This window comes from Hyla sarda, chromosome 10 (assembly GCF_029499605.1).
Source record: "Hyla sarda isolate aHylSar1 chromosome 10, aHylSar1.hap1, whole genome shotgun sequence".
Classification (NCBI taxonomy): Eukaryota; Metazoa; Chordata; class Amphibia; order Anura; family Hylidae; genus Hyla; species Hyla sarda.
In genome coordinates, this window is record NC_079198.1 from 59,678,927 (window position 1) to 59,706,144 (window position 27,218).

Below are 27,218 nucleotides of genomic sequence, written 5' to 3' on the forward strand. Positions count from 1 at the left end.
CACAAGTTATACTGTAAACCCAGCCTGAGTTAAAAAACAGTAGAGTTTTTAATAGATTTTTAGACAAGGACATCTATAAATAATATATTCTTACTAGAAACACAGTTTAGTTGAAACACATATTTTCAGTAGTACCGTGTTTCCCCGAAAATACACCCTACCCCGAAAATAGGCCCTAGCTGTATTATCGGGGGTGGGCTGCAATATAAGCCCTACCCTGAAAATAAGACCTGGGCCAGTGGTCTTCAACCTGCGGACCTGCTGGGAGTTGTAGTTTAGCAACAGCTGCAGGTCCACAGGTTGAAGACCACAGACCTAGACAATGCCCGGGCTGCAAATATTAAAAAGCAAACTTAAACCTACCTTCATCCTCCGTTCCCCCGTTGCTAAGGAACCGGCCTCACTGTCCTCCGCTGTTATCGCTGCTTCCTGGTGTTGGGACGTCACAGATTCTTCAGTCTATCACCGGCCGCAGTGATGTCCTGCCTCTGCCGATGATAGGCTGAGCCCACTGTGATATAAGAAGCCGGCCGGCTTCTTACATGACAGTCAGCTCAGCCTATCATACAGGTACGCCTGACACCCTGGTACGTAAGGACCCAGGGCGTACCTGTACACCCGTGGGAATTTCGGTTCCCGCCATGCATCGGGCAGGGACTGGAGCGGGATGCCTGCTAATATCATCCAGCAGGCATCCCATGGCATCCCCCATGTTGGCGATTGCCACAAATGGCTGATCAATTCAGATTGGCGATTTGCGGCAATTCTGGGCTTATCGGTTCTCTGGTGACCTGATGGCCTGGAAAATAGGGATAATCAGAGCTGTCAGAGACAGTTCTGACCATCCTGAAGGATAGGAGTGAGGTGGCAGGGCTGCCACCTCCTCCTATCCTCTGCGATTGGCCTGTCAGGACAGAAGTCCGGGCAGAGCGGGGAAGATGGTGGCAGGGCCGTTTATGCAGGGGGACCGGCGGCAGGTACCGTGGGTGCACGTGGGGACCAATATCAGCAAGTGGAGCAGGCAGCGGGGAGGACCGGCAGGAAAGTGGACTGATCTTCAGTACTGCTTCCCGGACTTTCAAAATTACAACTCCCAGTATGCCCAGACAGCCTTTGGCTGGGAGTTGTAGTTTTGCAACATCTGGAGGGCCACAGTTTGGAGACCACTGTGCAGTGGACTCCAAACTGTAGCCTTTCCAGATGTTACAGAACTATAACTCCCAGCATGCCTGGACAGTCTCGGCATGCTGGGAGTTGTAGTTTTGCAACATCTGGAAGGGCACAGATTGGAGACCACTATACAGTGGTGTCCACACTGCAGCCCTCCAGATGTTGCAATACTTCCAATCCAAGCATGCCGAGACTGTCCAGGCATGCTAAGAGTTGTAGTTCGGCAACATCTGGCCCTTCAGATGTTGCTGAACTACAACTCCCAACATGCCTGGGCAGTCTGGGCATGTGTGGAGTTGAAGTTTTGCAACATCTGGAGGGCTACATTTGGAGACCACTGCACAGTGGTCTCCAAACTTTTCTCCTCCAGTTGTTGCATAACTACAACTCCCAACATGCCCTTTGGATGTCTGGGCATGCTGAGAGTTGTAGTTTTGCAACAACTGGAAGCACACTGGTTGGGAAACATTGTCTGTCTCCTAACTCAGTGCCTCCACCTGTTGCAAAACTTTAACTCCCAGCATGCACTGACAGACCATGCATTCTGGGAGTTGTAGTTTTGCAATAGCTGGAGGCACACAGGTTTGGAAACACTGAGTTAAGTAACAAACTCTCAGTGTTTTCCAGCCAGTGTGCCTCCAGCTGTTGCATAACTACAACCCCCAGCATGCACAGACAGCCATATGGCATGCTGGAAGTTGTAGTAGTATGCCTTCAGCTGTTGCATAACTACCAGCCCTTCTGCTGTCTCTGCATGCTGAGAGTTATAGTTTTTGCAAAAGCTGAAGGCACACTGGTTGCGAAACACTGAATGTTTGTTACCTAACTCAGTGTTTTGTAACCAGTGTGCCTCCAGATGTTGCCAACTACAACTCCCAGCATGCACTGATAGACCATACATGCTGGGAGTTGTAGTTTTGCAACAGCTGGAGGCACACTGGTTGGGAAACACTGAGTTAAGTAACAAACCCTGTATTTTGCAACCAGTGTGCCTCCAGCTGTTGCATGACTACAACCCCCAACAAGCATGGACAGCCAAAGAGCATGCTGGGAGTTGTAGTTTTGCAACAGCTGAAGGTTTGCCCCCCCCCTCCTCCGCATCTGAATGTACGGGGTACTTTCATATGGGCGTGGGTTAACAGTGAGTTTCTTGCTGCAAGTGTGGGATGCAGCAAATTTTCCGCGGCTGCTCAAACTTCCAGGCGGAAACTTGCTGTTAATCCCCACCTGTCTGAATGTACCCTAAAAACACTACACTACACTAACACAAAATAAAAAGTTAAAAACACTACATATACCCCTACACAGCCGCCCCCCCCCCCCCCCCCCCCGTCCCCCCAATAAAAATTTCTGGTACGGCACTGTTTCCAAAACGGAGCATCCAGCTGTTGCAAAACAACAGCCATTGACTGTCCAGGCATGCTGGGAGTTTTGCAACAGCTGAAGGCACCCAGTTTGGGAATCACTGGCGTAGAATGTACACCCCTCTGCAAATCCCTAATTCGGGCCTCAAATGCGCATGGCGCTCTCTCACTTCGGAGTCCTGTCGTATTTCAAGGCAACAGTTTAGGGCCACATGTGGGGTATTTCCGTACTTGGAAGAAATTGCTTAACAAACTTTGGGGGGCTTTATGTCCTTTTACCCCTTATAAAAAGGTAAAGCTGGGGTCTTATCCACTAACCTGCTGGTGTTGCCCCATACTTTTCATTTTCACAAGAGGTAAAAGGAAAATAAGACCCCCAATATTTGTAACAGAAACACCCCATATGTGGACGTAAAATGCTCTGCGGGCGCACAACAGGGCACAGGAGTGAGAGCGCACCATGTACATTTCAGTTGATTTGCACAGGGGTGGCTGATTGTGATAGTGGTTTTGACACAAAAAACACAGGTGTTTGAAGAATTTTCGTTAAAGTTAGACGTGAAAAAAATAAATATTTTTTTTCACAAAAATGCTGGTGTTATCTTATCTTTTCATTTTCACAAAGGGTAATAGGAAAAAAGCACCCCATAATTTGTAACCTCATGTCTTCTGAGTGTATAAATACCCAATGTGTGGACTTAAAGTGCTCTGCAAGCGCACTATAGGGCTAAGAAGAGATGGAGTGCCATTGAGCTTTTGGAGAGAGAATTTGGCTAGAACTGAAGGCCATGTGCGTTTACAAAGCCCCCATGGGGCCAGAACAGTGGAACCCCCCCCCCCCCCACATGTGACCCCATTTTGGAAACTACACCCCTCACGTAATGTAATAAGGGGTACAGTGACCATTTTTCACCCCACAGGTGTCTGACAGATTTTTGGAACAGAGGTCCATGAAAATGAAAACAGTCCAAAAGTCTGTCAAATGCCAGTGGGGTGTAAATGCTCACTGCACCCATATTACATTCTGTGAGGGGTGTAGTTTCCAAAATAGGGTCACATGTGGGGGGGGGGGTCCACTGTTCAGGCACCATGGGGGCTTTTTAAACACATAACGCCCCCGACTTCCATTCCAAACAAATTCTCTCTCCAAAAGCCCAATGGCGATCCTTCACTTCTGGGCATTGTACTTTGCCCGCAGAGCACTTTACATCCACACATGGGGTATTTTCATACTCAGAAGAGATGGGGTTACAAATTTTGGGGGGCATTTTTAACCTCTTGTAAAAATGGTACATTTGGGGAAAACACAACATTTTAGCGAATAAAATTTTTTATTTACACATCCGACTTTAACGAAAAGTCAACAAACACCTGTGGGGTGTTAAGGCTCACTGTACCCCTTGTTACGTACCTTGAAGGGTGTAGTTTCCAAAATAGTATGCCATGTGTTTTTTTTTTTATTGCTTTGGGACCATAGGGGCTTACTAAATGTGACATGCCCCCCAAAAACCATTTCAGCAAAATTTGCTTTCCAAAAGCCAAATGTGACTCCTTCTCTTCTGAGCATTGTAGTGCACCCGCAGTGCACTTGACATCCACACATGGGCTATTTCCATCCAGAAGAGATGGGGTTACAAATTTTGCAGGCATTTTCTCCTATTACCCCCTTGTAAAAATGTAAAATTTGAGGAAAAAACAACATTTTAGTGAAAAAAAATTCATTTACACATCCAACTTTAACGAAAATTCGTCAAACACCTGTGGGGCGTTAAAGCTCACTGTACCCCTTGTTACATTTCTTGAGGGGTGCAGTTTCCAAAATAGTATGCCAATTTTTTTGTATTTTTGCTGTTCTGGCACCATAGGGGTTTCCTAAATGTGACATGCCCCCCAAAAACCATTTAAGAAAAACTCACTCTCAAAACTCCCATTGTCACTCCTTCCCATCTGAGCCCTCTAGTGCACCCACAGAACACTTTACGTTCACATATTAGGTATTTCCTTACTTGAGAGAAATTGTGTTACAAATTTTAGGGGGATTTCTCTCCTTTCACCCCTTGTAAAAATTCAAAAACTGGGTCTACAAGAACATGCCAGTGTAAAAATTAAGATTTGTTATTTTCTCCCTCACTTTGCTGCTATTCCTGTGAAATAGTAAAGCTATTCCTGTGTAAAGGGTTAACACACTTTCTGAATTTAATTTGGAATACTTTGATGGGTGCAGTTTTTATAATGGGGTAATTTATGGGGTATTTCTAATATGAAGGTCCTTCAAATCCACTTCAAAACTGAACTGGTCCCTGAAAAATTCCGATTTTGAAACTTTTGTGAAAAATGTAAAAATTGCTGCTGAACTTTGAAGCCCTCTGATGTCTTCCAAAAGTAAAACATGCCAACTTTATGATGCAAACATAAAGTAGACATATTGTTTATTTGAATCAATCTATAATATATTTGGGATGTCCATTTCCTTTACAAGCACTGAGTTTCAGTGAGTGAGTATAAGCAGTAAAAAAAATCCCAAATTTTCAAATTTTTCATCAAATTTGGGAATTTTTCACCAAGAAATGATGCAAGTATCTCCAAAAATTTACCACTATCATGAAGTAGAATATGTCATGAATCAGAACAAAAAGTAAAAGCATCCCAGAGTTATTAATGCTTAAAATGACAGTGGTCAGATGTGCATAAAATGCTCGGGTCCTTAACCCCTCAATGTAACATATATTTACGTCCGTGGCCGGCTCCCGCGACATAACGCGAGGTCACGCGGCGACCCCGTTTCATATCGGGTTGGTCCCGGTATGTAACTGAAACGTGGGACGTGGCAGCGGGACGTGGCAGCGGGACGTGGCAGCGATCGCGGTGCTGTGTGCGATTTTAACCCTTTAGACACGGCGTTCAAAGTTGAACGCCACGTCTAAAACTAAAGTAAAAGCTTCACGGCTGCTAAGTCGGGCTGATTGGGACAACCACAGTGAAAATGCGGTGTCCCGATCAATCTAGGACGTGAGCGGAGGGTCACTCACCTTCCTCCGGCGCGTCCGATCGGTGATTGATTGCTCCAAGCCTGATATCCAGGCTTGAGCAATCGACCGCCGATAATACTGATCAATGCAAAGCTATGGCTTTGCAGTGATCAGTGCCTGCAATCAGTGTATGCAATGTTATAGCCCCCTATGGGGGCCATAACATTGCAAATAAAAAGTGTTTAAAAAGAAGTTAATAAATGTGATTTAACTCTTTCCCTATTAAAAATCCAAATCACCTCCCTTTTCCAATTTAAAAAAAAAAACATGTAAATAAAAACAAATATAAACATATGTGGTATCACTGCGTGCAAAAAAATTCAAAAGTCCAAAATAGCGTATTTTTGGTCACTTTTTATATCATGAAAAAAAAGCGATCAAAAAGTCTGATCAATCCAAAAATGGTACTGATAAAAACTACAGATCATGTTGCAAAAAATGAGCCCTCATACCGCCCCATACGTGAAAAAATAAAAAAGTTATAGGGGTCAGACGATGACAATTTTAAACGTATACATTTTCCTGCATGTAGTTATGATTTTTTCCAGAAGTACGACAAAATCAAACCTATATAAGTAGGGTATCATTTAAATCATATGGACCTACAGTATAAATAGAAGGTGTCATTGTTACAGAAAAATGTACTGCTTAGACACGGAAGCCCCCAAAATTTACAAAATGGCATTTTTTCTTCAATTTCGTTGTACAATGATATTTTTCCCGTTTCGCCATAGAATTTTGGGTAAAATAAAATGTAGAATTGGTTGCACAAAAAATAAGCCATCATATGGATTTTTTGGTTGAAAATTGAAAGTGTTATGCTTTTTAAAAGGTGAGGAGGAAAAAACGAAAGTGCAAAAACTGAAAAAACCTGTGGTCCTTAAGGGGTTAAGGTGAAAATGAGCTGGGTCCTTAAGGGGTTGAACATTGTTATACAGGCTGTGCACTCATTACTTTACATTGTAGCAGAGTGGCAATTCTTCAGTGTTGTCACATGAAAAGATATGATAAAATATTTACAAAAAAGTGAGGTACTGTATGTGAAATATTGTAGATGATGATGTCATCCTGTAGTTCACAGGAAGTCAGCTGACCCCAAACCGACCACTTCCTCTGACACATTAAACACTGTGATTTTCCGAGGGTCAGACTGGTGATGACATGACCCAGTTATAGTAATGGATGCAGCTGTGCTGAAATGAAACAAATGGCATTGTAGGATTAATTATGGTGAGTGTGCTAAATGTAGGCAAAAACTGGAGTGCTTCCTTAAAGAGGAAACATTTTAAAATCTTAAAATGAAATACTAAAAATCTACTGTACATTGATTCAGTTTGCAATGCAGGTCAAAAGCAGATTTAGTTATAAATTTCCACGTAACTGATGGAATATGTTCTTTCCGATACTGATAGCCCTGTTGGCAATTTGAATGAACTAAAAGGTGTATTTACCACACACTGAGTTCCCAGTTGTGGGCATTCAACTTCATCCAGCCTGACAGTCATTTGTATTGCAATATGTTACTTTATCTGATCCTGGACATAAGCCAGCAGTGCCCCTGTGGATGAAGACATCAGTCTGAAATAAGGATTTTCTGAATAACAAAAAGCCTGACTGGTTTTCATGAGATATCCTAAATACACACAATGGCCCTCATTTACTTAGAAAATCGGGTTGTAAGTCTATCTTGTTTCCTTACCTGACTGCTTTTTTCCCCTGGTATTTATTATTATGTTGCATCCTGTTTGTCGCACGTGGGTTTTGTTGGTTTTGGTTTTCCAACTCCTCTGAATTGTCGGGAAAAAATCCACAACAATTCAACATATTCAGGTTGGAAACCTTTATAAATACGTGGGAAAGCTCAGAAATGTCGGGTTACGCCCCTTTTTCGGGTTTGGGAGAATCCACATCGGGTCCGTCGGGAAAAAATGTTGCATTGAGTCGCAGACTGACGCACGATGTTTGCGACATGTCACAGACAAAGATGCGCTAAAAAGACCCGACAAAACAAGTCGGGTTTAGAATAGTAAATGAGGGCCAATGTATCACAGTCACTGTCAGGTACAATTACTGAGTGATTAGAGAGCTCTCTGTAAATTCTGAACCTCAAAAAGAGATACATAGCGATGCCTATGGTGCACTTCATAAAGTTCTAAGGTAGATTAATGTATATGACCATGCACATGAATATATTACAGTAATATAGCTTCACACAACCTCTATTGTTATATAAAGCCTTAACCCCTTAAGGACCGGGGTTTTTTCCGTTTTTGCATTTTCGTTTTTTGCTCCTTGCCTTTAAAAAATCATAACTCTTTAAATTTTGCACCTAAAAATCCATATGATGGCTTATTTTTTGCCCCACCAATTCTACTTTGTAATGACGTCAGTCATTTTGCCCAAAAATCTACGGTGAAACGGAAAAAAAATCATTGTGCGACAAAATTGAAAAAAAAAAAACGCCGTTTTGTAAATTTTGGGGGCTTCCGTTTCTACGTAGTACATTTTTCGGTAAAAATGACACCTTATCTTTATTCTGTAGGTCCATACGATTAAAATGATACCCTACTTATATAGGTTTTTTTTTTGTCGGACTTCTGGAAAAAATCATAACTACATGCAGGAAAATTAATACGTTTAAAATTGTCATCTTCTGACAACTTTTTTATTTTTCCGTGTATGGGGCAGTATGAGGGCTCATTTTTTGCGCTGTGATCTGAAGTTTTTAACGGTACCATTTTTGCATTGATAGGACTTTTTGATCGCTTTTTATTAATTTTTAAATGATATAAAAAGTGACCAAAAATGCACTATTTTGGACTTTGGAATTTTTTTGCGTGCACTCCATTGACCGAGCGGTTTAATTAATTATATATTTTTATAATTCGGACATTTCCGCACGCGGTGATACCATATATGTTTATTTTAATTTTTATTTACACTGTGTTTTTTTTTTATTGGAAAAGGGGGGTGATTCAAACTTTTAATAGGGGAGGAGTTAAATGATCTTTATTCACTTTTTTTTTTCACTTTTTTTTTGCAGTGTTATAGGTCCCATAGGGACCTATAACACTGCACACACTGATCTTCATCATGGATCACTGGTTTCTCATAAGAAACCAGTGATCAACGATTCTGCCGCATGACTGCTCAGGCCTGGATCTCAGGCACTGAGCAGTCATTCGGCGATCGGACAGCGAGGAGGCAGGTAGGGGCCCTCCCGCTGTCCTGTCAGCTGTTCGGGATGCCGCGATTAGCCGCGGCTATCCCGAACAGCCCAACTGAGCTAGCCGGCCACTTTCGGTTTCACTTTTAGCTGCGCGGCTCAGCTCTGAGCGCGCGGCTAAAGGGTTAATAGCGCGCGGTGCCGCGATCGCCACTGCACGCTATTAGAGGCGGGTCCCGGCTTCACTATGACGCCGGGCCAGCCGTGATATGACGCGGGGTTACTGTGTAACCCCGCGTTATATCAGGAGAGCAGGACCAAGGGCGTACCTGTACGCCCTTGGTCCTTAAGGAGTTAAAGGGGTATTCCAGGCAAAATTTATATATATATATATATATATATATATATATATATATATATATATATATATATATATATATATATATATACTAGCTCCGGAAAGTTAAACAGATTTGTAATCCTTTCAATAGTTATTAGCTTCTAAAGTTTTCTGTCTAACTGCTCAATGATGATGTCACGTCCCGGGAGCTGTGCATGATGGGAGAATATCCCCATAGGAACTGCACAGCTGACCCGGGACGTGAGTCATCAGAAAGCAGTTAGACAGAAAACAGCAACTCAACTTCAGAAGCTAATAACTATTGGGAGGATTAAGATTTTTTAATAGAAGTAATTTACAAATCTGTTTAATTTTCCGGAGCCAGTTTATATATATATATATATATATATATATATATATATATAAAAATTTTGGCCTGGAATACCCCTTTAATAAAGAGCCCATAATAGTCTGTAGGCCCATAATGTACCAATGTTTGCCTCTAAGTTTTTTTTTTACTGATTGATTCTGTATGAATAATAAAAAACAACTGTATCATGTTCCATCAAATTTCACATCAAAGAAAAAAAGGGTTAAAGAGTAATCCAATTTAAAATGTCTTATTTTTCATTTACTAAAATATTCCTTCTTTTATTTTACATATTTAAGTGGAATACACAGGAACCGGCTACTGCATTGCCTTGGCAACTTCAATTATATGACTTGGCAAGTAATGAAGGATTGCATATCATTGCTGTATATTTAATTCAAACTGTTGCAATTATGATTTTGCTTTACTGCCACTAATACTCATTACAAGAAAGAGTATGTTTTGAGACACTAAAAGTGGAAGAATTTTTGAAACTATCTGAAATGGTTATTTGGCCATGAGGTGCTTACAGTGAGTGAATAGCTACAGTAAAAAAGTGCATCTCTTGCAATGGAAGATCTAGCATATTTAAGCAGTACACAAGCTGATTTCAACCAAAAGTCCTTATGGTCACTATGGTGGAGCTGCAAGTTAAATGAAAACTTGCTAACAGATTACAAAGATTACAAACTTGCTAACAGATTGCAAAGTACAACTGATTTCTGGGGGTCCACACAACAGGGCACCATTGATCAGCTTATTGCAAGGACCCTTTTAACAAAATAGATTGAGAAACAAGATAAACATAATGGTGTTGTGTTTCATAGTACAGTGATCCCTCAAGTTACAATATTAATTGGTTCCAGGATGACCATTCTATGTTGAAACCATTGTATGTTGAGACCATAACTCTATGGAAACCTGATAATTGGTTCTGAAGCCCCAAAATGTCATCCACAAATAGGGACAAGTGAGGATTAAAGAAAAATAAGTAGATAACTAATATAAATAAAGCAAGTCCTTACATATAAAAGTAAAAAAGATCTGCTGGGAGCTGTAAATGTGTAGAGGACCAGAGCTTCTTCAGGGTCCTGTACAGAACACACAGTGTTCCAAAAAAAGTAAAATGGAGCTGCCCCCACCTGAAACATCTATCCCTGGCACAGGTAAAGAGTAGTACAGAACATGTAATACCTTCCTGTACTGTAGGGGGCACTACCAGACAGCCAATCAGTGCATACACTTCAGTAATACAGGAGTTTTACCAGTGAATGCCCATTAAACTATTGCCCATTGATACTATTGTATGTTGAGGCCATTGTAAGTTGAGGGATCACTGTATAACACCAAATAACTGTGCTGTTCTTGACCTTTGTCAGTTAGCGAAAGACCAATATATGGCAGGTAATCTCAACATATAAACCTATAGATCACCAAAGGCAATCCAAAAGTACCCTATTTCCCATATATACAACTCCTGTAATCTTTATTAATAATTTCCCACACAAAAAAGCAAAAAGATTAAAAAGTCAGTGTTATTCTCTCCAGAAAACTGCCCCCTCGACATGTTTCGCAGCAAGACGCAGCTTTGTCAAGAGGACAATGGGCACCATTGTCCTTTTGAATAAGTGCCCATTATCCTCTTGACAAAGCTGCGTTTTGCAGCGAAACATGTCGAGGGGGGCTGAGAATTGATTTTAAATATAGTGTTAACTCCTGTCCGCATAGCACACTGCAGGTGCGTGCGGTGACTACACAATAACAGTGTTAGGAGGCCTGACTGGCACCATATGACATATAGGGCGGTTATCTGGAGAGAATAACACTGACTTTTTAATCTTTTTGCTTTTTTGGGTGGGAAATTATTAATAAAGATTACAGGAGTTGTATATATGGGAAATAGGGTACTTTTGGATCGCCTTTGGCGATCTATAGTTCTTGGCCTTCGTTGACTTTGAAACAGGATATTGATCTATTAGTTCATAGAATACAGCAGGAAAAAAAAACCTCTTAAGGTTTCTTTACAATTTAACAGAATTATGTATAACAACTGCTAGGTCAGTAATTCCTTGTTCAAATATTTACATTTATCTAAATGAATGATAAGGTCCATATTGATTTGTATTTACTGCCAGATTAGAAGCCAGAAAGACTGCAGCCGGTGCTCAAGTAACATGGCTACTAGATGTTCATGAACACACTTAAAAGATCCATTAGACCCAAAGGGTTTCCTATAAACGTGCTTCTGATAACTCATGAAACATATCACTAATTATATGTAATACCCTAACTACAGACTAGTTAGACTAAGTTCACACTGTGTTGGTGTTTATGTTTAATATACGTTTTTTCCACTTCTGAAAAGGATAAGTGTACATTAAATGGAGGCTAAAACAAACTCTGCTGTATGTCATACAGCAGAATCTGTTTCCCATTAGATTACACTAGGAAAACAAGAAAATGAAAAACATAGTTTGTCTTCATTACACTATTGAAGTTAATGTTAATGTTTTAGTACAGTACATTTAAGGAAGATAAAAATGTGTATCAAGGGTGTTTCATATTTACACATTTTCTGCAGTAGATTTCATGTTGTTAAATCAATACAAATAAATAGGTGAACACAGCTTCAAATCTGCAGCAGATCCTGCACATGTCAACACAAAACATAGTGTCAACCTGGCCTTAGGCTGGGTTCACATGGCATTTATGCTGTTTGTCACTTGACCATAGATTAAGTCAAAAGGTAGATAAAACTTAGCTTTTACTAAATCACTAAACTAAATAGTACAAACATATTAAATAGCATTGGCACAGTATTGTTACAGAGGATTCAACATATACTTATAATAAAGTGTCAGTCAGACAATATACAAAAAGTCATATAAGGGTATGGGTAATGAAACAAGGAAACAGGTGCTCAATCCCTATGCTAAGAAGATACCCCACTGCCCCTACCTAATCACTAAAACTTAACCTTCCCCAAGCTAAGGTGTGGAGGTTTAGGGAAAAGTAAAGTAAGAAAATAGTGGTTAATATGTCAAAAAGGTCATAAATCAACTTCTTGTAACAAAGCCCTGCTAGAAATAGAGATAATAGTAATATAAAAACACATAAACAAACTACTTGACCAAAATGCTCTTTTCCGACACATTTCTTCCCTTAATCATGTTAGGTTCATCAGGGATGGGAGAGGTGGAATTTTACAAAATTTCCCTCTGCCCTGTGTGTATCTGACATACCAGTTCTGCCATCTGTGCCAGTATAAAACATTGTTCCTGATGTCCATGTTCCTGATAAAATATTAATAAAAAAATGTCAATTTCATACAAAACCAGTTAATCTATTTGAACGATTTTAAAGTGTTGTAGAAAACTGGAGTGCACAAGGTATGCCATCCAGATATTTTGTGAATTTCTTAATTTCAAAACATATACTAACAAAATAAACAATGATTCTATATGTAAGAAAATCATGTTTAATTAAAAACAATAATATTCTATAGCTAATGGAAAGCTGTACATATTAGCACTTATTAATATGTTAGACAATATATTACAAAACAGTACAGTACTCCACATATTAATGTAATAAATACAATCAAGATCTTCATGCCATTTAAAATAATTCCCTTAATAGATGCAATAAAGTATGCATACAGCCTCTATAGAAGTGCAAGATATAGAAAGTACAAAATACACTGTACTGTGTGATGTTGAAGCTGACATGAGTTTGACAAGAAGAAGCCATGTCTACAGCATGTATTAAAACCTGCCTGAACAGCGAAGATTATTATATATATTATATTATAAGATTATTATAACAACATTATGACTGTCATGGTGGCATTATGGCTGGCATAAGGGGCCAATATATGACTGGTATAAAGTCATGAGGGGTATGTGGTGTATAAGCAAGAAACCAAAGATGCTTAGGCTGCAAACTTTGTCGAAGGTACTTAAAGGGAATCAATAATCAGAAAATAACCTATTTTTCTAGCTTGGCATGCCTCTGAATGCAAAGATAACCTCTTGACAGCCAGACATTCTGGGTCATGGGTGCCTATCGGGATCATGACATGCGTGACACCTGTCAAATAATTTAACTGATGCCGATGTTGCTATTCACTGTGACATCTGAAAAGTTAACCGGCCAACATGCTGGCATCGGAGCGACCTATTGTCAAATCATTACCTATTCGTTGTTAAGTGGTGAATGAAATATGCTCCCTCTCTCTATGTATCGGGATGGGTGCACATTGCTCTATTGTCACGGCTATCAGCCTTACTGCTAGCTGGGCTTGTTAGCTAATCAGAGAGGGAGGGGCTGTCAAGCCCCCTCCCATAGACATGAATGAAGGGGGCATGGCATGACGTCACAAGGGGGCGTATCGTGACTTCACATCTCCGGCCGTGGAAACCCAGTGTTCTACACATACTGTTTAGAATGCCGAGTGCAGCATGGGTGCTGCACAGAGGTCACATGGGGTTCCCAGCGGCTGGACTTCCACAATCAGACATCTTATCCCCTATCCTTTGGATAGGGAATAAGATGTCTGTGGGAAGAGTACCCCTTTAAACCAGGTTCAGTTGATACCTGAAAACAATATGCGTGTCTGAAGTTATTTTGCATAGGTTGGATTTGCTGTGTTTTGACCTCTGTGCTACTACCTTTGTTTAACCTTCTGGCTGCTGACTAGGACTTTAATGAATCCTCCTGGCTTCTGACCCTTGGATTTGACTGTATCACCTACCTCTGATTCTGCAATAACATCCTGTCCTTGCTTATGAATCTTGCACTGTACTCCAACTATGAGCTGCCTGTGTCACATTGTATCCTCTAGGTACTAACCTGGCTTGCTGGTCTTTGTCTTTCTGTCTATCTGTTCCCTTTGTTGCTGCCCCATATTTTAGGAAGGGGCTATCACCCAGCTGAGACTGCACTTATAAGGGTGAAAACCACAAGTAGGCAGGGACAGGGGTTTAGGGTTGAATATCATCTCCCTGTCTGTTCACCGCCAATGCCATTCACTGACAATAAGTGTCAGCTGTAGATAGCAGTTGGCACCTGCCATGTATGCAGCGACCTCAACCCAAGAGCCCATTTTATACTTCCACCAGTACACACACATATATATATATATATATATATATATATATATATATATATATATACACATAATGTGCCAAGAAAGAGCGTATTTATTGAGATAAGCCTAATTTCTTGTCTGGGTCAAAGAGAAAAGAAACAATACACAAGTCAGTTGTGAGTCACTGATGGGGGAGTTTGGGAGTTGGTGTCCTACCAATATAATATTGATGACCTATCTTAAGGATAGATCATCAATATTAAGGTGCCAGCAAACCCATTTGACATCAATGATGATTAAAAAGGAAGCAGCACTGCAGCGGTATTTTCATTGTTAACCAGCCCCATGTTTGTACATTCAGTGGTGGGTGTGAGTAGGACTGACTGATAATACCCGGCACATCCAATACCAGATGTACTGTATAAAGCTGTGTGGGTAAACAATTAATCAATCAACTTGGTGGGGTGTCAGGAATTGGGCTTTCACCCCTCTGATATTTGTGCCGTCTCCAAAAGCTATGCCACAATAATAGAGTGCCAGAAAACCCCTTTATCAATTGTGTATTCTGTCTCAGCTGATCAGTACTCAACTCTCTGATCTGCTGACACATACTGTGTGGTAGCATTTAAGAATCATCTTCTACTATACTCTATTTTCTTATTACCTAACGAAAAGAATGCATCTTCAATGTTGTATAAACAAAGAAAACCAGATTCTGACATGTAGGCATGGTCAGCATTATTGGTACCATTCATTGTTTAGCATGAAAAAAATATATATCTTCAGAAATAAGTACATTGAGGGAGATTTACCAAAACCTGTCCAGAGGAAATGTTGCCCAGTTGCCAATAGCAACCAATCAGCTCTCTTGTTTCATTTTTAACAAGGCCACTGCAAAATGAAAGATGCAAGCTGATTGGTTGCTATGGGCAACTGGGCAACTTTTCCTCTAGACAGGTTTTGGTAAATATCCCCCAATATGTACTAAGCATGCTTTTTTGTGCAACAAGTTGTTCTTTTTAATGCAGCATTTGCATAAACAAATGGCTAAAGAACTGTAAAGCTCCAAATCCGGTCACAACTTTATTAGATACAGACAAACACAAAGACAAAATATATAGATATGGGGGAGGGGATAGTTATCAAAACCTGTGGTGTTGAGCTTTAGGGTGGAGCAGCTGCTTATAACAACCAGATTGCGTCTTTAGTTTTTAAAAAGGCCTCTAAAAATTAAAGAAGCAACTGTTCCACTTTTCCTCTAAACAGGTTTTAATAAATCTCCCCCCGACTCCTTTCATTGGAGAAGCATCGTCAGAAATAAGATTTTCTGCACGAAATGAAGATGCAGTTCAGCAAGGTGTTGACATGGAGCAATACTCTTTTTTTGAACGTAAAATAAAAGACAGGCTGTACGGTGCTTCCACACTAGGAGTAAACCAATGTGTTTAAACCACAGAATCAAAGAACCTGCTTGAATATTTGTGGGGAAGTGATGTCACATAAGACACTTCTTAATGTGTCAAGCAACCTACTGTGCTTCTCCACAAAATGCTTAGATGCCATCGGCAGCATGTGACTACTGAGCGAACGAAAACCTTAAAGGGGTACTCAGCCCCTAGACATCTTATCCCCTATCCAAAGGATAGGAAATACAATGTCAGATCGCCAGGTTCCCGCTGCTGGGGACCCCCGGGATCTCGGCTGCTGCACCCCGCTATCATTACTGCACAGAGCACGCTCGCTCTGTATGTAATGACGGGCGATACAGGGGCCGGAGCATTGTGACATCATAGCTCCGCCCCCTCGTGACGTTATGGCCTGCCCCCTTAATGCAAGTCTATGGGGGGGCGTGATGGTCACCACACCCCCTCCCATAGACTTGTATTGAGGGGGCGGGCCGTGACGTCACGGCTCCCCCCCTCGATGCTCCGATCCCTGTATTGCCTGTCATTACGCACAGAGCGAGTTTGCTCTGTGCAGTAATGATAGTGGGGTGCCGCAGCTGAGATCCCGGGGGTCCCCAGCAGCGGGACCCCGGCAATCTGACATCTTATCCCCTATCCTTTGGATAGGGGATAAGATGCTAGGGGCGGAGTACACCTTTAAAGGGTTATCAAAAATCACTGTGAAACAAAATTGAAGAAAAAAACACAATTTTGTAACTTTTGGGCGCTTCCGTTTCTACGCAGTGCATTTTTCCGTAAAAATGACACCTTATCTTTATTCTGTAGGTCCATACTAATCGTATGGACCTACAGAATAAAGATAAGGTGTCATTTTTAACGAAAAATGTACTGTGTAGAAACGGAAGTCCCCAAAAGTTACAAAATGGTGTTTTTTCTTCAATTTTGTTGCACAATGATTTTTGATACCCCCTTTAAGGTGTTTGTTTGCTCAGTGGTCATATACTGCCAATGGTATTTAAGCATTTTGTGGAGAAGGACAAATGATACCCTACTTATATAGATTTGATTTTGTTGTATTTCTTTAAAAAAATCATAACTACATGCAGGAAAATTTATTCGTTTAAAATTGTAATCTTCTGACCCCTATAACTTTTTTATTTTTCTGGATACGGGGCAGTATGATGGCTCATTTTTTGCACCATAATCTCAAGTTTTTAGCAACTTGTACTACTGTATTGATCAGACTTTTTTTTACCACTTTTTATTCATTTTTTCATGATATAATAAGTGACCAAAAATTTTGGGACTTTTGAATTTTTTTGCACGTACTCCATTGACTGTGCGGTTTAATTAAAAATATATTACTATAATTTGGACATTTCCGCACGTGGCGATACAATATATGTTTATCCAAACTTTTATTAGGGAAGGGGGTTAAATGATCTTAATTAACTTTTATATTACTTTTTAATTACTTTTATTTTTTGCAATGTTATAGCCCACATAGGGGGCTATAACACTGCATATACTGGTCTTTTACATTGATATTTGTTATCCCATAGGATAACATAGATCAATGATTCTGCTGCTTGACTGCTCATGCCTGGATCTCAGGCACTGAGCAGTCATTCAGCGATACGACACAAGGAGGCAGGTAGGGGTACCCTCCTCTTGTCCTACAGCTGTTCGGGATGCCGCAATTTCACCGTGGCGGTCCAAAACAGCCCACTGAGCTAGCCAGGGGTATTTTAGTTTCACTTTAGATGCGGCAATACACTTTGAACGCCACGTCAAAAGGGTTAATAGAACACACTACATTTTTATTATTGTGAACCCAGAAGAAAAGACAGCTCCGGCACAGCCCTATGTGTCTCTAAATGAAAACTCCTGATAGAACGTGGTTTGATATAGCAGGTATGCAATCTCCTGTGGGTGGTGCTCTACGGCAATAACACAGGTAAAAGTAATGATCACAGAAAAGAGTAGTAATAGCGGAGCAACTCACCAGGTATGGTGGAGGTGATTCAAATGAGGAACATCGCGGTCAGGCGAGGAAGCAGCGGGATGCTGAAGATGTTATGGAGGGAAGTCAGACGTTGGGCCACAGCCGTATCGCACCGTTTGGTGCTTCGTCAGGCCCCAGCGACCAGTTGGTGCGATACGGCTGTGGCCCGACGTCTGACTTCCCCCCGTAATATCTTCAGCATCCCGTTGCTTCCACGCCTGACCGCGATGTTCCTCGTTTGAATCACCTCCAGCATACCGGGTGAGTTGCTCCGCTATTACTACTCTTTTCTGTGATCATTAAATTTTTATTATTGTTGGCTACATTTTACACACATAAATTGATCCCTGTTTAAAAATTTAAAAAAATGTAGTTATAAAAAAAGATACATTTCGTTAAATACAATTTTTTCCATCACTACTGTATCTTTTTTATTATAATTTTTTTAATGGTACTCTATGAAATTTTATTAAAAAAATGTATCTTTATCCCGTTTTGGATCACTAAAGTCTCAATCTCCCTCTCTTTCACTTTGGCTAATGTTTTTTGATTTTTGGCAATCAGACAGAATTAGTAATTTTTTTTAGACCTGGTCAAGATGTGGTCTAGATTTGCAGTTTTTTTTTTTTTTTTTGCACTATTTGTGGGGAATTTTGCGCAAAAATTAAAAACATGCAGATAATAAAAACGTTACCACTGCATCCGTCACTTCAAAAACTGGTCTAGCAAGACCAAAAGTTCAAAATGACGGAATTTAGAAGTTGTAAAAAAAAAAAAGCACAAAAGAAAAAAAACACAATTAGTGCAAAAGTAAAGAAAATTTGCAGATTTAGACCAAAAAAAGGAATAGAACACAATGATGAATAACGCCCAATGTTCTTCTGGTGTAATTTTTAGTTTATGATACACAGACAGCCGCAGGGGTGCACAATTTATTAAGAGACCTATGCCTCTTAATAAATCTAAGTAGTATTGTACCAGCTTCAAGGTGTAACGGAATCTGGCCGCTGCTGACATGACCAGGAAAACAGCGGGATCAGAAAGATTCAAGTTTATTGCCCAGAATGCAACACGTTTTACTGCACAAGCACAGCTTCATCTGCCTGATGAATCTGCACTTGCACAGTGAAATTCATTGTATTCTGGACAATAAACTTGAATCTACCTGATCCCGCTGTTTTCCTGGTCCTGTCAGTGCCGGACAGATTCCGTTACACCTTGAAGTTGGAACGATACTACTTTGACCTATCTCGAGGGAGGGTTGCAGACGAACCTTTTATACCACGCAATTACCATTGTTGTGTATGTTGCTACACAACTACCCAGGGTGAGCGGCTCTTATCTTTCCCAGATTCCCAACCTGTCTCCGGTGTTATTTCCCCTATGGAGCGCCTTCTCCTTCATAGATTCTTAATAAATATGGCACATCTTACTGCAGATGCATTTCTGTTAAAGAGTCAGACTGGTATAAGAAATGCCAGTCTAATTAAAGATCTTTTCACCCTGCATAACCTTAGTGTTGATATACCTCCAACATATGCCTATGATGAACGCCATTTAATTGGGTCCCTGTTAATAATAACTTAGATTCTGGATTAGGTCAAGCGCCTTTTTACAAAAGGTCACACCCATTTTTTTCTTTTAAACAGGTGCAGCTGGTGTAAAAGGGCAAAACTCCACACACGTGTGCAAACAAGGAAACCCCAAAGTCTCCTCCTAAATTAATCAAATCAAGAGGTCTGCATTAACCTATTAATTACCTCTGATATGCCTTTTTACAGCAATCATTTAGGGGTTTACTCCTATAAGTTCTTGTCAAAGCATTCTAGAATAGTGGCTACATGGAAGATTGTGCAGCCGTGGGTCATGGGCTGGCCGTCAGACACCTACAAAAGAAAGCAAAAATAGTATTTTTTCTGTTTCTGCCTTCTCAATCACTATGCACATAGCGCTAATACGAGTACTGTGTATGCTAATATAGGCAGGGATTACATGATCTCAATGTCACTATTCACATGGTCATTCTGCTAGATCCAACACAGCCCTGACAGTGTCTGTTCAAGTGACTCAAAAAAGAGTGTGAACAGGGTAGCAGCTTTTTCTATAAATGATCAGAAATAATAGAAAGGAAGAGATTTACATTTATTTTCTTGTAACAATGGTTCCTGTCAGGGGTGGTACATGTGCATGTATGTCACTTACTTTGTGAGATGTCTCCAAGATGGACTATGGGAAAAAGTAAACAAAGCCTATTACATTTTGCAGGCCATGTTATGCATTCTTGTGACTATGACATACATCATCTACCTAAACATTATTGCAGACCAGGCATACTCCTTTATGGTTAACAGTCCTATATTCTCTAAAGGCAGTGGCCTTTTTTTTTTTTACCAGGAAAATGTATCCTGCCAAACTGCTAAATACATTCAGAAATGGTTTAAGGTGGACTTGGTCTACAAATTCCACAGATCTCAAGTAATTGGTTTTCCTCTCAGCCATTGGAAATTGCTAAAGTGAACTCACTAAAAAAAACTCTTGACCGCAGTGATACCTAATGATAGTAGCCTCTTTTAACAGGACAATGCTTGCTGCCACAAGGTGTTTACTTGGTCTCCATATTTCCTAGATCCCAATCCAATTGAGCAGCTATGGAATGTGCTGAGAATCAGCTCTCATTCATGGACGTCCCACAGTGCACCTTACAAGATTCGGTCTAATCTATTGGTTCTAGATATCATATGACATGTGGAGTCCTATTAGGCAGATAGTTTTACTGTCTTGTTTAGATGGTATAAATTGGAGTGAATTATAGTTGTGGAATAGTCGAGGGGATTTGGTGTAGCCAACTAAATGTCTAAATCAGTAATTCAGAGTTTTTTTTTTAATACAGTAATTCAGTCTCTCTGTTCAAAGTATGTTATCCCCTGAAAGTACTCTGTTTACAAACCCCTAGCTAAAATAGCTATGAGTCACTTGTCCTTTAAATGACTGTTTAACTAAATCATTAATTTCTGTGCAAAATCTTTCATTTCTTGATAACAATTAGTAAATGTCGCAATTATTCCTCAGTAATAAGGGCCTAGAAAGCAGCTGTGTATTTTTAGTAAAGCTTTGTATTCTATAATAATCAAGTGACTGCACATACGGGAGCTCAAGTGAAGTTAGTAGGAAAAATAAGAAAGGTTTTGTGTTTTGGATTTCAGGTACGGTGCCTCAGTATGCTTATACATGTAGGCCTGCTCAACTCATTGTACATCTACAGTTCACAAATAATACCAACATGTTACATCAAGAAGTATATTTGTATTAGAAGCTTGGCTTTTTTTAACATTAACATAGAAGTTATGTGTAGAAAGCTCAATGGATCCACACACACGATTTGTGCCATCTTTATTGATAACTTTGTATGACTTATTCACTAAAATCCCCTTTCTTTTGAATTATTCAATATATTCATAATACATATGGTTGCCAACAAGGTGCTATAATTAGGAGGGCTAAGAACAAAACATAAAAACAGGAAGTAGTGGAAAGGGGCTCCACCTTTCACCCTGAGCAGGTTTGGGGCTAGGAACCCCACTATGGTTTAGGACAGGTTTCCTTTATTCAGTTTTTTTTTTTTTGTCCTCTTTCTTCCTGTCCCTGCTCCAGCTGTTCCAGCTGAGCTTTAGGTACTCTCACTGGAGATTCTATCCTAAAAGGTCCCTGGAGCTCTGGCGGAAGCTCAGAGCTGATTTAACCCAAGAACAGTGTTCGCTCCTCCTCTTCAGAACGCTGAGTCAAGAGTGAAGACAGCATAACATTGGAGTGGGTGTGTTATAAATAAATAATTTACAAATATGTATTGCAGGGCTGGGGATATGTAAGACAAATGAGTTTTCTGGACTTCTTATTAGTAACCAAGTTGGAGAAAAAATCTTAAAGAGTACCTGTCACCAAACTAAACTTGTAATATATTGTTCCTTATGTAATTATAAGACACTTTGCAATTTACTTGCTGTTAAAATTCTCAACCTTTATATGTTTTTAATGTGATTGAAAAAAACAGCCACTAGGTGGCTCTATTCTGTTTCCTTCGGCAAGTCAAACAGTTAGTTTGGTCTCCTCCCGGCCTGACAGGAGACCAAACTTAGGAAGTGTGGTCAGGGAATGGCGAGGCACAGCTTTTGCAGGCTTCAGTGATGCTGCGTTTACTGGAGAACACCCACTTTCTCCTGTCGGGAGCTCGCACAATGTGAGCAAGGGGAAGGGTATATTTTTTAAGGGCAGGAAGGGTGTTAGGAGTAGTTAAGAAATATAATCAGAATTAGTCTAGAAAATATGGTTTGATTACATGTATTCTTTAACTCTTCTTAAGGCTGTTATTTCATGTTACATATAGTTACATAGTTTAAAAGGTTGAAAAAAAGATCATCAAGTGCAACCTTGATGTAAAAACCCTACTGTGTTACAGAGGAAGAAAAAACAGCTAAAAGGTGGATGCAAATTGCCCCATAACAGAGGAAAAAAATCATTCCCCATATGGCAATCAGAATGAATCCCTGGATCAACATTCCATACATAACCTGTGATTAGAGATGAGCGAACTTACAGTAATTCAATTCGTCACAAACTTCTCGGCTCGGCAGTTGCCGACTTTAGCCTGCATAAATTAGTTCAGCTTTCAGGTGCTCCGGTGGGCTGGAAAAGGTGGATGCAGTCCTAGGAGAGTCTCCAGCCCACCAGAGCAACTAATTTATGCAGGCTAAAGTCATCAACTGCCGAGCCGAGAAGTTTGTGACAAATCGAATCACAGTAACTTTGTTCATCTCTACCTGTGATAATATATTTTCAAGCCCCCCCGAACTTGTTTATAGATTCAGGCATCACAAAATCATGTGGCAGAGAGTTCCTTAGTCTCACTTCTCTTACAGTAACGATTCTCTTGTCGGTGATTATGGTAAAACCTTATTTCCTCTAGACTTAGAGGATGCCCCCTTGTCATGGTTACTGGTCTAGGTAAAAAAAGAATACTAGAAAGATCTTTATACTGTCCATTCATATATTTGTACATTGCCAGCAAACCACCTTTAAGATGTCTTTTCTCCAAACGAAATACCCCAGGCTTGATTAATTATCTTGATCGCCCTCCTCTGCACCCTCTCCAGTTCAGACGTGTCCTTCTTATACAAATGGTCAAAACTGGACACAATCCTCCATATGCAGTCTGAGTGGTAATTTATACAGAGGAAAAATTATGGGGGTGATTTATCAAAACAGGTGTAAATAAAAGAAGCGATCTTATTGGTTGCTATGGGCCACTAGTCAACTTTTCCTCTGGACAGGTTTTGATAAATATCCCCCTATGTTCTTGTCACAAGCCTCTATGCCTCTCTTGTGGTATCCAATGACTTTATTAGACTTGGCAGCCACTACCTGGCACATGTGAATAGTCAATGGTATAAATTGTCCTGGCAAATGTTGATTATAATCTTAAACTGGGCTGTCTGGTATAGAAAACCCATTTTCACATAATTTATTAGACGATTAAAAGGGGTCTCTGCTTTGGATAATCCTTACTTTTAGTAGGGTCCCTTGACAACAAGTTGACCTCAGAGTGTTCTCCTGATGAGACCCCTATCAGTCAGCATTAATCTGTAGGGAAACCAGGTGGTAAGTGTTCAATTTCCCTGCAATGTCACCACAGGGGAAATAAAGCACTATACTCAGCCTATCCAAATTAAAGTGTTGTGTAATGCTGGACATGACAGGAACTTCAGACCAAGATGCTCTTTATCTGCCACACTAAAACAGCAATACTCTGCCATGGAAGAGTGCTTTGAGTCCCCATTTTTGCTCTAAAATTATCTGGGTCTTTTGATGTCAAAACCTATATATGTGCAATGCATAAACAGGCTATTCATTTTAATTTGTGTAATGCTTCATTTCCCCTGTGATGGTGCGGCAGAAATCCATGTTAAATCTGCCTATAAACTGCCTCCCATTGATTATAAATCTAAATCTGTGTTGGCGTTCAAACGGCACAGTATTTTCGGCTGCAGATTTGAAATCCGTGTCAAGAAAAAAAAAAGAGACCTGTCACTTCTTGACATAGATTTAGTATGTAAACTATGTAGAATCTATCCCTTGGATTCATCAATGGGTAATCCTTGCCGAATGCATGTTTAAATTGTAAATATGTTCCAAAAATGCACAGGTAAATGCATGGATTTGTGATATGGAAATTGGAATAATTCCTTGCGTTAAGTTTTGCACCCTTTCAAATAAGCATTGGCATACAGTGTCCCTCTATATTCATGCAGCTTCTGAAAATATATAGCTTTGAAAGTAAAACAAAGAAAAAAAGGACAAAACAATCCCTGTAAAACAATGTGGACAATCACACATGAGCCTGGTTTCCGCTGTGGTCTGTCTTGCAGAGAAATGCCTTTAAATTCCTAAACAGGATTACAAGATCACACGGAGCAGGAATATGAATGGAAATTGGAGATGGTTATTAATCTGACCAATATGATGATTTGCTATTCAAAGCATACACCTTTACAATAGGTAACTATGGCCAGCACAATAAGGCAGCACCAGACTAAGGCCTTTCTTGGGGCACTTGCTAATGAATTTATTCCTCATTTTATTTTTTTCACATTTAGCATATATGACATAAAAAATAAATAAATCTGCAAAACACATAAATAGTTTACTGGCTGTAATGTAAGTTGTTAGTTACTGCATCATACAATGAAGACTATGGAAGTTCACTTACTCCCTATAAAACAGCATGGCCGTAATATTTCTTGGTCCTAGTGAGTATCAGATATCAAAGCTCAAAGGTGTTATAATACACTTATGAGGTATCATATGAGGTACCATTGTGAAATATGACCTCATTAACACTTTAAATCCTGTAGGGGGCTGCAGTTTAACATGAAAAATGCATAGGTAACACACGCTCATATTCCCCCGGGATTTTAAAAGGCCTATTCATTTATTGGTTGTGGTGAAAAAAATTATTTGTAAGCAGGAAAAAGAGATATATAAACATGGGAATAATGAGGTTGGAGCCAGGATCCAAGGTGTTCCGACTACCTTTACAGTAGGACAGTTTACAAGTGCACAAGATCAATGGAATTCTTAATAAGCCATCAATATATCTGGTTATATTGGTAACATATCTACATAATGTACTGTAAGATATTTGGTATTAATCAGTATATGTATATATATATATATATATATATATATATATATATGGTATATACAAACCTATCTTAAAATATTCCCCCCCCCCTTTATTCTGATGATTTTTTATTTTGTGCAATAAATCCTTCTTCATCCCACAAACTGAAACACAAGAGAATAGAGCATAATATACATAGAAGAGCATATAACATGTATAAGGGCTTCTGTACGAACCTAATTAATAATGATCAACTACCACCAAAGCAAAAACACATCTCACCAACAATCTTACTGGAGAAAGTGAAATCCCTAAATACCCTCTCCTGCAGAGCAGTGGCCACCTGCTCAGAGCCGGCTGCAGGGGTGGATGGGGCACCTACACTTCACATACACATCCTATTGCATGATAAAGATCATGCCAGTATATCAAGCGCCAGTAATGGGGAAGAGGAAGAAGGACAACGGAAATAAAACAAAGCCGCTTCCTGAGCCTTGGAGACACATATATATATATATATATATATATATATATATATATATATATATAATTAGAGTATGTGACTAAATGTATTAAACACACAAATACAATAATCATTATAAATGCATAGGTATTGCTTTTAAATTCAGAAATACACACAAATACACACACGTACAGTATCAATATATAACATTTATGTATCACTTCCCATTTTCCAAAAAGCTATCCTAATCTTCAAGACAGGATTAAGTCATATGCAAGCCTCCATGGCACAGCAGCAGATTGTGCATGCTGTATATATGATTTATATATATATATATATATATATATATATATATATATGTCATTTTCCAATACATGAACAGCAACAGCAGCCCTCAGTTATTGCCAGCATTTAATAAATCCTCTTAAAGTCCCAGATAAAGCCAATTGTTAAACATGCAACTAAGTATCTGTTGCATTTTCCAGAAGGGATATGCCCATTTATAATGGAAGGAAGGGGATACAATGATTCCCAGTGTTACTGGGAGCAGATACAATGTGAAATAAAACTGGGTTCATTTGTTTGGAAATCAAATACACAAAAAGACCTAAATATTTCCCCTGCATCCATCATATAAATAAACACAGGCATACTACATCCACAAGGCATGCACATACATAACATACATGATCCAATTACCATGCACACATATGCTCATACATATAGAAAGTGGCATGGAGCAGCCAGCAGGTACCATGGCATTCCAAGGAGCCTCTTACCTTTGTTATAAGGTGTGCTTGGATGGGGATGTGTGTCTGGGTATATTGGGGGGAGCTGAAGATGCTTCACAAATCCCTGGATGTCTCCGCTCCTCTCTCCCTTATGCCCTGGAAGGTTCTGGGAAATGGCGTTTATTTTAAAAGGGGATATTTTGCAGAAAAGGAGAAAGACTTCAGCATCCTGTTATTATGTCACTGGGAGAAACCACTGTGAAAAAAACTACTCGAGAGAAAAGGGGAGAGAGATGGAGGGAGAGAGAATGAGGCAGAGAGCGTGTACACAGCGCTGGGATCCAGGTGGGGGAGGGGAGCAGAGGCAGGAGGGAGACTAATACATGTATGTGGCTGACTACACAGGAGGGAGACTAATACATATATGTGGCTGACTACACAGGAGGGGCACCACTGATGCCCACAACACAATGTGGAGCTCAGGCACAATGGGCCATGAATCTGCTCTGGAATAGGAAGGAGGCACAGCTGACAAGCATGGCATGAGGGTGAAGCCAGTGGTGGCTGCAGTCCCCTCTGTGGTGGCTGGCAGCGCTGGTTACACTGGCACAATGCATTGACTCTGGTTAATTCTACTGTAATAGACGTCAGGCCTCCTTCCTTATTCTCCTTCCCCCCCTTCCTCTCCCTCTCCAGCTCCCATAGTTTCCATGGCAACCTGAGATGCTCATCTCCAATAGTCTTCTGATCAAATCGTTTACAAGACTAAAGTGCTTTCCATCATCATGTTTGCAAACCCATTTCTTATCTTAGGACAGCGCTCTTCAAACTGTGGCCCTCCAGATGTTGCAAAGCTACAACTCCCAGCATGCCCGGACAGCCAACGGCTGTCCGGGCATGCTGGGAATTGT

At 40.1% G+C, this 27,218-nt stretch overlaps 1 protein-coding gene across 4 annotated transcripts in view; it reads right to left on the reverse strand.

Annotated features, from left to right (window-relative positions):
- The window catches only part of CACNG8 (calcium voltage-gated channel auxiliary subunit gamma 8), a 124,357-nt gene extending 97,408 nt beyond the window's left edge, over positions 1 to 26,949 (reverse strand). Inside the window, exons 1-3 of one of the 4 annotated variants that reach the window (XM_056543001.1) lie at positions 26,356 to 26,949; positions 19,700 to 19,825; positions 12,682 to 12,732 (exon numbers count right to left, since the gene is read on the reverse strand). The gene's annotated coding sequence lies outside the window, so the exon portion shown is untranslated. The remainder of the gene's footprint in view (positions 1 to 12,681; positions 12,733 to 19,699; positions 19,826 to 26,355) is intronic. The other 3 variants (XM_056543003.1, XM_056543004.1, XM_056543000.1) reach the window with 3 other exon arrangements.
- Between the last annotated feature and the right edge of the window lie 269 nt (positions 26,950 to 27,218).